Source organism: Grampus griseus (genome assembly GCF_964374135.1).
Source record: "Grampus griseus genome assembly, chromosome: 9".
NCBI classification, from domain to species: Eukaryota; Metazoa; Chordata; class Mammalia; order Artiodactyla; family Delphinidae; genus Grampus; species Grampus griseus.
In genome coordinates, this window is record NC_139003.1 from 88,654,198 (window position 1) to 88,667,903 (window position 13,706).

A 13,706-nucleotide genomic window follows, 5' to 3' on the forward strand; every position below is an offset into this window, starting at 1 on the left:
TGGACATCACTTATGCAGGTCTAAATGTTATGAGATAATTTAAGCGGGGGAGCATTAAGTCAAAGTCGTGTTTAACTATTGGGTTGGCCAAAAAGTTCTTTCGGGTTTTTGACCAACCTGATATTACTAACGGCCTGCCCTGTTCTGTGCATCGGGCCAAGAGCTAGTGGCACACAAAGTTTAAAATCCAGCAATAAAATATATTCTTAATCCTTTGAGAAAAGCAGGCGATCAGAGACCATTCAAATCCTGCACTTAAAACTTTTCCACACAGGGTGCATGTTAAAAAAATGTGTCAGCCCGATTCTAGAATGGTGTAGTGCTAAATCTTATTCTGTTTCTCATCTTTTCCACGTACTAGGATGTTTTTGAAGTGTTACTCATGTTCCTGAATATACATTTATCTCATTGCTTTTACCTACAGCTTAATACTCCACAGGACACCTGGCACAGTTTATTTATTCTCTAGTTTGATGGTGGGTTGCTTCGGTTGCTTCTAATCCCCAGAAAACACACACACACACTGTAACAAACAGTCTCACACAGTCTACTTTGGGACCTGGAAGCATCAGAATGTTTTCCTCAACTGGGTGCCTCACTGGTAGCCGAGCAGGACCCTATGGGGCCTTCCCAGGACCGACCCCTCTCCCATATCCTCTGGGGTAGCTCCTCTCTGAAGTACCCAGATAATAGTATCTCATGCATACTTCCTGAGTTTTTCAGATGCTAAAACCACCACCAAATGGAAGAAATTAACCACCTGATGATCACGAGCACGTAGTCCTCAGACCTTCTGCCGCCTAAGGAGCGATCATCAACCAATCAGAATTGTGCAGGATCTGACCACATACCCTGGGACGCCCTTCCCTCACCTTGCCTTTAAAAATTCTTTGCTGAAACCTTTCCGGGAGTACAGAGTTTTCTGGAGCACAAGCCACCCAGTCTCATTGCTCAGCCCTGCAATAAACCTTTCTCTGCTCCAAACTCCGATGTTTCGGTTTGTTTGGCCTCACTGTGCGCATGGCACACGAACTTGCATTCAGTAACACCAGAAGCGCGTAAGGGTTCCCATCCCCCACCCCCGGCCACAAACTCAGTGATGCGTGGCTGTACGTTTCTAGTATCTGCCCTTCTCATGAGGGCAAAGTCATGACTCCCTGCTCTAATTTGCTTTTCTCTGATGGCTGATGGAAATTGAGCAATTCTCTGTATTCTTGGCCATTTGGGTTTCCCCTTCTGAGACTGGCTTATTTATAAACTTTGCCCAATTTTCTGATGCTTTTCTTGCCTTGCTGTGGTTTTGTTCTGTGTTGTTTGGGTTTTTTTTTTGCTCTTTTAGGCATTCCGCGGCTGATAATCCTTTAGCAGTTTGGGATATTGCACACGTAAAACACATTTCCCAGCTTGTCACTTGTCACTTTCCTGCTACCTCTGTCTGTGATGACCTTCAAACTTAACTCTTGAATTTTGATGTAGTAAAATGTTGTGCTTTTAAGTTTTTTAAAAGAATACCTTCCTTATTCAAAGCTCATAAAAATTCTCCTACCTTCCCACCCCACCTCCCCTGCTTTATCATTTTACTTTGTCATATTTAGGCCTTTAATCCTCTGAAGATTGCTTCTATATGTGATATGAGACCCCACCCTGTCCCCACTACTTTGGAAAGCTTCCATTATCCTATGCCAAGTTTATAGAGAGAGAGAGTTTTCGGAGGGAATGGAGGAGAAGGCAGGGAACCTGATAAACTGTGTCTAAAATATGTAAGAAAGCACAAAGGCCCACAATTGGCAAAGGCAATGCTTCAAAGAAAAGCTTAAGAAGGAGAGTTTGTGCTAACACATTTTAAAACATTTTACAATGTCATAGTAAAAAAGAAAAAAGTGGTACCTGCAAGTAGACTAAAGTAACAAAATAGAGCTGAGAAACAGATATCTGTATATATATATATAGAGAGAGAGAGGGAGAGAGAGCAGATATATATACACACACATATATGTATACATACATATAAATATATATATATATATATATATATATATGCTCTATTTTGTTACCAAAGAACACCCCAAAATGAAAACCAAACCCCTACTGGAATTCTGATTGGAATTTCAACGAAACTGTAGACTAATTAGGGAGGCAACCGATATCTTTAAAATATTCAGTGGTTTCTTCCATGAAAAATGGAGAACCTCTCCACTAACTCAGATCTCCCTTTATCCTCTCAGGCACATTTCCAGGACCAAACAGTCCATGGATCAGGGTTCAGTTAAGAAAACAGAAACCACTAGAGACATTTCAGGTAGGAAGGGATTTAATCTACAGTATTAGAAGCCTACACGATATTTGGAAGGGTAGGAAGATTGCAGATCTTCAGCTGGCTTTCAGGAAATCCAGGAGGGCAGGGACGTTAGGAGTTGCAAGAATCTCAGGAAGAGCAGGGAAGCCGCCTGAAGCACCCTGAGCTGCCACCACCTCATGCCTGCCAACTGCCTCCACTTCTGTCTACAGCCATCACCAATGCACTATGGCTTCTCCTACTATTTCTCCTTCCAAATGCCATAGAAATTCTTCTCCTTGGCAGCATCTAACCCAGTCCATCTCAGCACCACCACCCCCAACCAAACGTCTGCCAAGAAATAGAAGTGATATCAAGCTGACCAACAAAAATCCAGCACAAAAGAAAAACAGCAAGTGTCTAATACATGTTAAGCGATTTGTGATAAGTTAAAGTTTAAAATGCACAATACTGGGCTTCCCTGGTGGCGTCGTGGTTGAGAGTCCACCTGCCGATGCAGGGGACACGGGTTCGTGCCCCGGTCCGGGAAGATCCCAGATGCCATGGAGCGGCTGGGCCCGTGAGCCATGGCCACTGAGCCTGCGCGTCCGGAGTCTATGCTCCGCAATGGGAGAGGCCACAACAGTGAGAGGCCCACGTACCGTGAAAAAAAAAAAAGGTTCAGCAGCAGAATAGATGAAGCAAATGAAAATATCAGTGAACTGGAAGATAGGGCAGTGAACTTTAAGCAGAGGAGTATGAATGTTTTAAAAATTGAAAAAGACTGAAGAAAGCTTAAAAGACTCATCATAAGGCAGATCAATATTCACATCATAGGACTCTCAGAAGGAGAAGAGAGAACAGGGAAGAAAGCTTGTTCAAAGAAGTAACGGCTGAAAGCTTCTCTAACCTGAGGGAAGGAACAGAAATCCAGATCCAGGAAGCCCAGGAGAGGCTGAGACACAATCTCCTCATAAACTCAACCCCCAGAACAGTGACATACAATATAGGAAGGAAACTCACAACTCCCAGTTTCAAATAAGATGAACCCAAAGAGACCCACACCAAGATACATTATAATTAAAATGTGAAAAGTTAAAGACGAGGAGAGAATCTTAAAAGCATCAAGAGAAAAACAATTTTTTATATACAAGGGAACCCCCATAAGACTATCACCAGATTTTTCAGCAGAAACTTTGCAGACAATAAAGGAGTGGCATGATATACTCAAAGTGCTGAAAATAAAAACTTACCAACCAAGAATACTCTACCCAGAAAAGTTGTTCTTAAGAAATAAAGGAGAAATAAAGAGTTTCCAGACAAGGAAAAGCTGAAGAAGTTCATTACCACAAGACTGACCTTACAAGAAATGTTAAAGGGAATTCCTCAAGCTGAGACAGAAGGGTGGCAAGCAGTAACAGGAAAACATATGAAAGCATAAATCTCACCAATAAAAGTAAATATATAATTCAGAATACTCTAATGCTGTAATGGTGGTGGGTAAATCACTTATAAAGCTATTGTGACGGTTAAAAGAAAAAAGTATTAGTTACTATAACTACATAATTTGCTAAGAATACACAAAATAAAAATATGTAAATTATGACATCAAAAAGATAAAACATAGGGAAGGGATTAAAAATGTACAGCTTTTGTATGCATTTGAACTTACATTGTCATCAGCTTAAAAAAGATTCATAAGGGCTTCCCTGGTGGCGCAGTGGTTGAGAGTCTGCCTGCTGATGCAGGGGACACAGGTTCATGTCCCGGTCTGGGACGATCCCACATGCTGTGAAGCGGCTGGGCCCGTGAGCCATGGCTGCTGAGCCTGCGTGTCTGGAGCCTGTGCTCCGCAACGGGAGAGGCCACAACAGTAAGAGGGCCATGTACCGCAAAAAAAAAAAAAAAAAAAAGACTCATAAATATGTTTCATATAAGCCTCATGGTAACCACAAAGCAAAAAAACAAAAAAAAAAAAAAAACAAAAACTGTAGTAGACACAAAAAGAGAAAGAGAAAGGAATCTAAGCATACCACTACAGAACGTCATCAAATCACAAGGGAAGAGAGCAAGAGAAGAACAAAGGAATTACAGAACAGCCAGAAAACATTTTTAAAAATGGCAGCAGTAAATCCATACCTATCAGTAATTACTTTAAATGTAAATGGAATATATACCCTGAGAAAACCATAATTCAAAAAGAGTCATGTACCACAATGTTCACTGCAGCACTATTTACAATAGCCAGGACATGGAAGCAACCTAAGTGTCCATCAACAGATGAATGGATAAAGAAGATGTGGCATATATATACAATGGAATATTACTCAGCCATAAAAAGAAACGCAATTGAGTTATTTGTAGTGAGGTGGATGGACCTAGAGTCTGTCATACAGAGTGAAGTAAGTCAGAAAGAGAAAAACAAATACCATATGCTAACACATATATATGGAATCTAAAAAAAAAAAGGTTCTGAAGAACCCATGGGCAGGACAGGAAAAAATATGCAGAGGTAGAGAATGGACTTGAGGACACGGGGAAGGGGAAGGGTAAGCTGGGACGAAGTGAGAGAATGGCATGGACGTATGTACACTACCAAATGTAAAATAGATAGCTAGTGAGAAGCAGCCGCATAGCACAGGGAGATCAGCTCGGTGTTTTGGGACCACTTAGAGGGGTGGGGTAGGGAGGGTGTGAGGGAGACGCAAGAGGGAGGAGATATGGGGATATATGTATATGTATAGCTGATTCACTTTGTTCTAAAGCAGAAACTAACACACCATTGTAAAGCAATTATACTCCAATAAAGATGTTAAAAAAAATGTAAATGGAATAAATGCTCTAACTAAAAAACATCAAGTGGCTGAATGGAAAAAAGAACCCCCAAACCCAACTATATGCTGGCAACAAGAGAACTCACTTCAACTTTAAGGATACACATAGGCTGAAAGTGAAGAGACGGAAAAGATATTGCATGCAAATAGAAACCAAAAGAGAGCAGAGGGAGCTATTCTTATATTAGGCAAAATAGATTTTAAGACTGCATTAAGAGATAAGAAAGGTAATGACATAATGATAAAGGGATCAATCCAACAGAAAGATATAACATTTGTAAATATTTATGCTCCCAACATAAGAGCACCTACATCTATAAAGCAAATATTAACAGACCTAAAGGGAGAAACAGAGAGCAAACAATAATAGTAATAGCAAGGGACTATAATACCCCATTGTCAACAATGGATAGATCATTCAGACAGCAAACCAATAAGGAAACACTGGACTTAAACAAGTTAGACCAGATAGACTTGAGACATTTATAGAACATTCCATCCGAAGGCATTTAGAATACTTATTCTTCTCAAACATACATGGAACATTCTCCAGGATAGATCATATGTTAGGACACAAAACAAGTCTCAATAAATTTAAGGTGACTGAAATTATATCAAGCATCTCTTCTGACCACAATGCTATGAAACTAGAAATAAATTACAAGAAAACTGGAAATTTCACAAATATGTGGTGATTAAACAACATACTCCTGAACAACCAATGGGTGAAAGAAAAAAAATCAAAGAGAAATAAAAAAACATTAAGAAACAAATGAGAATGGAAATACAACACACAAAAGCATTTGGAATGCAGCAAAAGCGGTTCTAGAAGCATCTGGAATGCAACGAAAGCAGTATCTTTCCAAGAAAGATACCAGATAAACAACCAAGGAACCAGGCGGAAAAGGAACAAATTAAACCCAAAGTTAGTGGTAACCAAAACGGCTAAAATTAAAAACACTAACATCACCAAATGTTGTCAAGGATTTAGAGCAACTGTAACTCATATATAGTTGATGGGAGTGTAAAATAATACAATCATTTCTTTTAAGTTCTACAAGTCTCTCCTACAACTAAACACACACTTACCCAATGGCTCATTAGTTCTACTTCTGGGTGTTTGCCCAAGAGAATAAACATGTGCCCACAAAAAGACTTTTGTAAGAATTAATAGATTTAATTTTAAGAGCCAAGAACTGAAATCTCGTGTTCATCAACTGGGCAATAGTGATAGTCAGTACAATGGAATATCCACAATAAAAGGCAATTAACTACTAATACTAAAAACAGTCAAAACCAAAACAAAATCTGAAAGAAGCCTTATATAAAAAAGTACATGGTGAGTAATTCCATTTATATGAAGATTTAAAACAGGTAAAACTAATCTATGGTACAAAAAAGATGTTTGGGAAAGGGCATCATAGGTGATGTTAATATTCCATTTCTTTTTTTTCATAAGATTCATAAATTTTTTTTATTGAAGTATAGTTGATTTACTATGTTCTATTAGTTTCAGGTGTTCATAGTGATTTAGCTATACATATATATTCTTTTTCATATTCTTTTCCATTACAGTTTATTACAAGATACTGAATACAGTTCCCTGTGCTATAGAGTAGGACCTTGCTGTTTATCTATTTTATATATAGTAGTTTGTATCTGGTAATCCCAAACTCCTAATTTATCCCTCCCCTCCTTTGGTAATCATAAGTTTGTTTTTATGTCTGTGAGTCTGTTTCTGTTTTGTAAATAAGTTCATATGTATCACTTTTTTAGACTCCACATGTAAGTGGATATCGAATGATACTTGTCTTTCTCTGACTTGCTTCACTCAGTATGCTAATCTCTAGGTTTATCCATGTTGCTGCAAATGGTATTATTTTATTCTTTTTTATGCCTAACTAGTATTCCACTATATCTATATCTATAGATAGATATATATGTTATAAGCACACACACTCACACACACACACACACACATCTTCTTTATCCATTCATCTGTTGATGGACATTTAGGTTGTTTCCATGTCTTTGCTATCGTAAATAGTGCTGCTATGAACATAGACGCAAAAATTCAACAAAATATTAGCAAACCAAATCCAACAACACATAAAAAAGATCATACACCATGATCAAGCTGGATTCATCCCAGGGTCACAAGGATGGTTCAACATATGCAAATATTCTATTTCTTGATAGGCTTTTGTGTTATACAGCTGTATGCATTTGTTAAAATTCAGCAAATGTACATTTTAAATTTGTGCATTTTCTTGTATGTATATTTTACCTCAAAAATTTTAAAAACACCGTCAACAAACATTAAACTCCACTTTATGATGTTTATGCTGAAATATTTAGGGCATAGTGTACAGATGTCTGCAATTTACTTTGAAATGCAACAAAAAATAAGATGGATTGATGGACAGATAGTGTTGTATAGGGAAGTAGGTATTTGGTAGAGAAAGTATAATGAGTATTGAAGAGGGCAAAATAATGGTCTACCAGATATATGCACATCCTAATTCCCAGACCTGTGAATATTAAGGTTGCAGGTGGCATTAAGTTGGCTAATCATCTGATCTTGAGATGGGGAGATTATCCTGGAATCCAGGTGAGCCCACTGTAATCACAAGAGTCATTAAAAGTGGAAGAGGGAAGCAGAAGGGGAGAGTCAGAGGCAGATCTAACTATGGAAGAAGGGTCAGAGAGATGCCAGTTCCTGGCTTTGAAGCTGGAGGAAGGAGGGCATAAGCCAAGGAAGGCAGGCAGTCTTTAAACTTCTGAATATAAAATATATGATTAACAATTAAGGAGAAAGTGACAAACCAGAAAAACAATTTGTAATTTTTTACAAAAATCTAATATTCTTTTTGTTGAATTAAAGTATAGCTGATGTACAATATTATATGTTAGAGGTGTAAAATATAGTGATTCTCAATTTGAAAGGTTGTACTCCAGTTAGAGTTATTATAAAATATTGGTTGTATTCCCTGTGTTGTACAATATATCCTTGTAGCTTATTTTATACATAATAGTTTGTACCTCTTAATTCCCTGCCCCTATATTTCCCCTCCCCCCTCCCCTCTTCCCATTGGTAATCACTAGTATTGTTCTCTGTATCTGTGAGTCTGCTTTTTTGTGTGTTGTATTCACTAATTTTTTTTAGATTTCACATGTAAGCGACACCATACACTATGTTTTTCTCTGTGTGATTTATTTCACTGAGCATAATACCCTCCAGGTTCACCTATGTTGTGGCAAATAGCAAAATTTCATTTTTTTATGGCTGAGTTGTATTCCATTGTATATATGTACCACATCTTCTTTATCCATTCATCAGTTGATGGACACTTAGGTTGCTTCCGATAGAACATAATGAATTCAGTAAAGTTGCAGGTTACAAAATTAATATGCAGATATCTGTTGCGTTTATATATACTTGCAACAAACTATCAGATAGAGAAATTAAGGAAACAATCCCATTTACCATCACAACAAAGAGAATAAAATACCTAGGAATAAACCCACCTAAGGACAAAAGACCTATACTTTGAAAACTATAAGACACTGACAAAAGAAATTGAAGATGACACAAACAGATGGAAAGATATACCATGTTCTTAGATTGGAAGAATTAATATTGTTAAAATGACCATACTACCCAAGGCAATCTACAGATTCAATGCAATCCTTATCAAAATACCAACGGCATTCACAGACCTAAAACAAATCATTTAAAAATTTGTATGGAAACACAAAAGGCCCTGAATAGGAAAACAATCTTAAGAAGAACAGAGCTAGAGGAATCACATTCCCTGGCTTCATACTACTACAAAGCTATAGTAATCAAAACAGTATGGTACTGGCACCAAAAGAGATACATAGATCAATGGAACAGGACAGAGCGCCCAGAAATAAACCCACACACTTATGGTCAATTCACCTACGACAAAGGAGGCAAGAATATACAATGGAGAAAAGACAGTCTTTTCAATAAGTGGTGCTGGGAAAACTGGACAACTACATGTAAAAGAATGAGATTAGAACATCTGTAGTATCATATACAAAAATAAGCTCAAAACGGACTAAAGACCTAAAAGTAAGACTGGAAACCATAAAACTTTTAAAGGAAAACATAGGCAGAACACTCTGACGTAAATCACAGCAATAAATCCAAAAACAGAGGGGATATATGTATACGTATAGCTGATTCACTTCTACTGTACTTTTGCTGTACTTTGCTGTACAGTAAAAACTAACACAACATTGTAAAGCAACTATACTCCAACAAAAATGAAAGAAATATACTGTACTGTGTATCTGACATTGCTAAAGAGTAGATCTTAAATGTTCTCGCCACAAGAAAAAAAATTGTGTACCTATGTGTGGTGATGGATGTTAACTAAACTTATTGTGGTGATTGTTTTGCAATATATCAAATATTGAATCATTATGTTGTACACCTGACACAAACATAATATTATATGCCAATTATGTATTTTTAAAAACTAGGGAAATCTGAATAAACTATATGGATTTTAGTTAATAATAATAAAAAATTAAATCGAAGCAATATTTTTTGGGGTCTGTCTCCTAAAGCAAAGGAAACAAAAGCAAAAATTAAAAAACGGGACCTAGTTAAACTTAAAAGCTTTTACACAGCAAAGGGAACCAGAGACAAAACGTAAAGACAACCTACTAAATGCAAGAAAATATTTGCAAGTGACATGACCGATAAGAGGTTAATATCCAAAATATATAAACAGCTCATACAACTCAACATCAGAAAACAAACAACCCAATTAAAAACTGGGCAGAAGGCCTTGAATAGACATTATTCCAAAGAGGAAATGCAGATGGCCAGCAGGCACATGAAAAGATGCTCAACATTGCTAATCATCAGGGAAATAGAAACCAAAATCACAATGAGGTATCATCTCACACCTGTCAGAATGGCTACCATCACAAAGAACACAAACAACAAATGTTGGTGAGGATGTGGAGAAAAGGCAACCTTCATATGCTGTTGGTGGGAATGTAAATTGGTGCACACTGTGGAAAACAGCATGGAGTTTTCTCAAAAGTCTAATATTTTTAATACATTTTTTAAAATTCCCAATCAGTTTGAGATAAAAACCCTAATAGTAAAAAAGATTGAAAAAACAGAAACAAAATCAAAATCATTTACTAAGGCAATCATCTTGTAAATAAAATATCTGCCCCTTACCAGTACTTGAGTCTATGCAACTTGAAACGGGAATTAAACAAGGTCTTGGCAAAGACTGACTTTTATCATAATATGCTGTGTTGGTAAAAACACAGTGAGGTATAGCCTCATGTACTCCTGGTGGGAGTGAAAAAATATTCAGCCTTCCTGAAGTATAACTTTAATAAAGGGTCTTAAATGTGTTCATTCTCTATGAACTGAATATTCAACTTTCAGAGATTATTTTATAAGGGATGTGGGGAAAAAAGGTTTTGAGTATATTCATTAAAATGTTGTAACTTAAAAAACCGGAAACAATCTAAACATTTAACAATAGAAAGATTAAATTATGCTTTATACATAAAATCGAAAACTATGCCACCATTGACAGTAAAAGTTTTGACAAACATTTAAGGACAGAAAATGATATTGCTGGGTGAAAAGCAGAAAACAGGGCCATACACAAGGTATTCCCATTTTTGTTTAAAACTATCAATATTTGTATACATAATATATATTTGAAAGGTCAGACACCTAATTTTAAGTTGTGATTATCTCTGGGTGGTAGGACTAAGAATTTCTTTTTACTCTCTTTTTAACAGTTTATGCGACATTACTACTGCACCAGAGTGTAAGCCCCTGGAGTGTAGCAGCTATGTCTTGTTCACTATTGAGTATCTTCAGCTTCTAACAGTGTCTGTCATAGGAAGGGAGCCCAACAAACCTTAATGGACTTAAAGATTTAATAGTTTTCTCTGTATTGCCAAATTTTCTGTAATCAAAGCTATTTAATTATAAAAATTCTATTTCAATACAAATATCTTCCTTTTTTAAGGAAAAAAAACAGTAAGACAAAACACAGCTAGATTTATCAGTAAAAATTTAGCACAATTCAAATGCCCAGTATTATGTCTTTTAACTTATGTTTTTAGGAAGTGTTTGGTGACCACTGGAAAATGCTTACTATGTAACGTTAAGGAAAATTAGGAAATGAAATTGTACATGTAATGTGATCTTTATGTGAAAAAAATCTGAGAGACGAGACTTAAAATGTAGGAATATTAACAGTACTTGTTTCTGGGTGCTGGAATTATTGAAATGATTTTTTTCCCTTCTTTATCCTTGACCTCCTTTCCAAATTTCCTAGTGTAAGAATGTATTATTCACATAATCATAAAATGTTTAGGTTAAACTCTTTTCCCTTTCAGGGAGGACATGTATGTAGGGAAGAGAGGGCAACTAATTATCTAAGTTGAAAAAGTAAGACAGCATCAAACACAGAACTTAACGATCAGATTGAAATCAGAAATCCATGCCAATGTTTCTGTGCATGGTTATATGAAGGATTTGGGGGGAGGGACGGAAGGGGATGAGCTAGAAGGTCAGAAGCTCAAGGCTTCACACCTCAACTGCATCCCGCTTCCAGGGTCATCACATGTCCATGGCCTGGGTCACTCCAACTGAAGGTATGAAGGAGCTTGTGAGGAAAGGAAACCTGCTACTTTCTCTACCGGGAAGTTCCTCAACCAAGAGCAGGTAGTGTGCATGCTGGGGAGACTCTAACTAGTCCCTTCAGCCTACTGGGTTCTACCCTATTTACCAAGTATCTTGAGACGGTTCTCCACCCTACTACAGCTTCCCAGGTCATACCTGGTCTAAGTCAGTGCAGAGAACCCGAGTGTGGCTCCCCATCGGAGCAGCAGCTCCATTATTTTCCCTCTAGGATGAGGCCAGCATTTGGGGGAAAAGAAAAGGAAAACATATGTCTTATGTTGGTTCTGCTTCATTTTTACAATGAATTTCATTTTTCTGCAATTAAGTGTAAGCCAGCTTTATTCTCTATAGTCGTACTTGCTGTGTCTATTTTAAACATTCTCTTTTATTTATTTATTATTATTATTATTTTTTTTGCGGTACGCAGGCCTCTCACTGTCGTGGCCTCTCCCGTTGTGCAGCACAGGCTCCGGACGCGCAAGCTCAGCAGCCATGGCTCACGGGCCCAGCCGCTCCGCGGCACGTGGGATCCTCCCGGACCGGGGCATGAACCCGTGTCCCCTGCATCGGCAGGCGGACTCTCAACCACTGAGCCACCAGGGAAGCCCTAAACATTCTCTTTTAAAGCGTTAACCATAAGTTGATTGAATTAATGGGAAAAAAAAGATGTGAGGTCAGCAATCATACAACTTCTCTAGACAGATCTCAGAAAGCTGGGAATAAGCAATCCAACTTGAAAATCAATTACATGAGAAGCATTAAGACACTTTCTCTTTAATCTTTTCAGAGTATATCAAAACCCTGGCTTCAGACCAGAACTGGAGAGCGCTTGTACGCTAGTGAGCAGGAAACCTATTCCAAGTAAATTACATCACTCTCTCTCTTAAATGTCAGAACAGTAAGTGCAGCATCTCCTGAGACCCACAAACACTCAGCCTATGGAGACATCCCCAATCCATCCAAAGGCTTTCCAGACACTGCATCCCACTAGTCCCCTCTTTTCACTGTTTATTAAGATTATAGGTTGGATCTAATCTGAACACTTACCAGACCATTTTCACCAGAGCTCTTAAACCCATCTTCCTCCAAGTCCTTTCAGGACTTTGGGGCTCATAATGGGATTCACCATATTTGGACCCAAAGAGTGGTAGTTATTGCCCTGCAATCCCTAAGGAGAAGCAGGACACCCATCTGAGATAAGTGAGCAGAGAGCCAACAGAAAGTACCCAGCTTTCTTCAGGCTCAGAGAAATTTCTAAGAAGAGGACAGTCTAGCTCAGTGACATACCCAATGCAGTTCCCAAAAGCAAGGCTCTGGGATAAAAAGGAGAAAGCTGGTATTGAAAGAGCACGACCTCCCACTGAGTTGGCATAACCATAACTCAGAGTGGACTGGGGAGGCCCAGGCACACAGGGCCAGTGTCAGTGGTACCCAAGAGCAGGTGGACTTTGGTTGTTGAATGGCATCGAAAGCTCTGGGGCTGAGAGGTGTTACATGTGTGTGCCAAGCATGTCACAACCATCAAGGCATGTAGTAGGTGATCACTGCTTTGGGTACATGTATGAACCAATTAAGCTTAATTAACTAAACCTAATTAAGCTGTAATCCAGGCTTTTGATTTTCCAGCAGTGGGTATGGCTCAGGAGATTTGGGTTTTACCTATTTAGGGGAACTCTTATAAACCAATATATAAATCTGATTCTTACCCAGTAGGGAGGGTGTTGGTCTGGAGAAAAGATACATTTTATTTTGTTGACCTTCTTGACCCATCCCATTTTAGCTAAAGCCAATAATTAAATGAAGAGTTTTGTTTGGTGACCCACATCATAGTTTTGCGTTGTCTACGTACTCAACAATTTTAGATCAAAAGTTGTAGTTGTCACTTGCTGTGTCACTA